The sequence below is a fragment of the Schistocerca piceifrons genome, unplaced genomic scaffold (genome assembly GCF_021461385.2).
Source record: "Schistocerca piceifrons isolate TAMUIC-IGC-003096 unplaced genomic scaffold, iqSchPice1.1 HiC_scaffold_1211, whole genome shotgun sequence".
Taxonomy (NCBI): Eukaryota; Metazoa; Arthropoda; class Insecta; order Orthoptera; family Acrididae; genus Schistocerca; species Schistocerca piceifrons.
In genome coordinates, this window is record NW_025727028.1 from 22501 (window position 1) to 25000 (window position 2500).

A 2500-nucleotide genomic window follows, 5' to 3' on the forward strand; every position below is an offset into this window, starting at 1 on the left:
CCGGTACGAGGACCGTGCGATCAGCCCAAAGTTATTCAGAGTCACCAAGGCAAACGGACCGGACGAGCCGACCGATTGGTTTTGATCTAATAAAAGCGTCCCTTCCATCTCTGGTCGGGACTCTGTTTGCATGTATTAGCTCTAGAATTACCACAGTTATCCAAGTAACGTGGGTACGATCTAAGGAACCATAACTGATTTAATGAGCCATTCGCGGTTTCACCTTAATGCGGCTTGTACTGAGACATGCATGGCTTAATCTTTGAGACAAGCATATGACTACTGGCAGGATCAACCAGGGAGCTGCGTCAACTAGAGCTGAGCAGCCGGCCGCCCGGGAGTGTGTCCCGGGGGCCCGCGCGAACACGCAAGCGTCCGCTCAATCATTCTGCAAACAGGAGGAGGCTGAGCTCCCCTGCACAATACACCTCGAAACCCTCTCAGGTCCCGGCGGCGCGCAGCGCCGTCCCAAGTACTTGGTCGGGTTCGAGAGAGGCGCAATCGCCCGGAGTTAGGCGAGTAGACGCTTTCGGTGCGACCACCCGTGCTCCCAACTGAGCTTGCCGCTGCCGACAGAGGCCCGGGAGCGTGCTGTCGTGGCATTGCCGGCGGGAGACAACACGCGCCACCTACGGTGACCGGCAGCTCCAACGCCAGCGCCACAGAAGGACAAAAGCCCCACTTGGGTGCCGAAGCGAACTCTCCCAGCACAGCGCACGCGCCAACACATCCGCACAGCTGCGATACAAACCACCAGCGAGAACCGCTGGGGCGACCGAGCAGCAGACGGCGTCGCGGCGCCGAGCGCCGGGCGGCGGCGCATCCTCAACGCACACAGTCCTCAATCGGACCAGCACACTGAAGATGTCCACCGCGCTTCGCACCGGGCCCGCGAGGACCTACTTTGGCCGCACGGCGCCGCGCGCAGGGTGCGCCGGCGCGCAGCTGCGACGCCTGCCGCGTCCGTCGGCCGGCGCGCCTGCCACTGGCCGCCCCCACCAGCCGGCTGTAGCGCGTGCGCCCACGCACCGCGCGGCCAGCACGCCGGGAGGCGCCCCCTCACCGGCCGGGGACGGTCCCACCCAGCCACCGCCGCGTATCGCTTCACACCCAGATGCCGTTCAGTTTCGTCGGCATGGTGGGTATCGCTGGAACAACCGGTTAGTACCTCAACCTATCGTCGCCATCACCGATTCACCCCTAGCGAGAACAACCGCACCACAACAGGTTACCATTTGTTCATTTGCGTAACTTCACCAGAAAACGCAGGCGTCCATCGCCATTTGCAACTTCAACGATTATTGCATGCCTGTGTCAGGTGTCACGCCACACTACGTCTGCCCACATACACGCAACAAAATGTGCACGCCTAGACAATACGTGGAAGGTGGCCCCCGTACGTATGCGATGTCCATTGCTCGAACGACTGTCAACCGGCCTCTGTAGCATGTCGCAGATATGGAACGCGGTGCACCATGCCATCACGGTGTGTGAGGAGAGACGACTAGGTCCGAATACATCAACAGACAGCTCATGCTGATCGCCATCCACGGCGTCCGTTCCTCCCACACGTCTCTATGGCGTACCACACTGCAATCCAGCTCTCATAGGGAGACGACACGTAGCTGCGTGCACAATATTTGCACTGTATGGTCCGCCGTTTTTGGGCGCAGTCGTTGTGCGGTCACACATGTGCCACGATGTATCATTCAGTACATAAGGACGAATGTGCAGTACAGATTGTGGTTCACGCGTACGACATCAGCGGACAGTTGACACAGGCCGCACCACAACGTAGCCTGAGTACGTCGCATGCGAAGGGCATTGAACATGCAAACTTCTCACCAACCAGCTTGCGAAGGCAGGGGGCAAGGTGGGGACGTGGGGAGGGGCGGCATGTACGTCCTGCTGCCATCCACATTACAGTGTACAGCAGGAGCATGTGGAAAGTGAGCAAGACTTGCAAGGTGTTTAACATGAAGCGATACACAGGGGTGCGGGCAGTGCGAGTAGCGAACTATATTGCGAGGGTTGCGGGTGGGCAACACTACAGTAATTGAACGAGTCGTATAACAATTACAGAGCAGGTTTAGGCGACAACGTGGGTTACGTTAAGGCGACAACATGGGTTAGGTTAAGGCACAACATGGGTTAGGTTAAGGCACAACATGGGTTAGGTTAAGGCACAACATGGGTTAGGTTAAGGCACAACATGGGTTAGGTTAAGGCACAACATGGGTTAGGTTAAGGCACAACATGGGTTAGGTTAAGGCACAACATGGGTTAGGTTGAGGCACAACATGGGTTAGGTTAAGGCACAACATGGGTTAGGTTGAGGCACAACATGGGTTAGGTTGAGGCACAACATGGGTTAGGTTGAGGCACAACATGGGTTAGGTTAAGGTACAACATGGGTTAGGTTAAGGTACAACATGGGTTAGGTTAAGGTACAACATGGGTTAGGTTAAGGTACAACATGGGTTAGGTTAAGGTACAACAT

The 2500-nt window shown here is 56.9% G+C and overlaps 1 non-coding gene across 1 annotated transcript in view; it reads right to left on the reverse strand.

Moving 5' to 3' along the window:
- Window positions 1-302, reverse strand: part of LOC124729495 — a 1909-nt gene extending 1607 nt beyond the window's left edge. The window contains exon 1 of the ribosomal RNA XR_007007713.1: window positions 1-302. This exon is cut by the window's left edge and continues 1607 nt beyond it. This is a non-coding gene — a ribosomal RNA (small subunit ribosomal RNA).
- Between the last annotated feature and the right edge of the window lie 2198 nt (window positions 303-2500).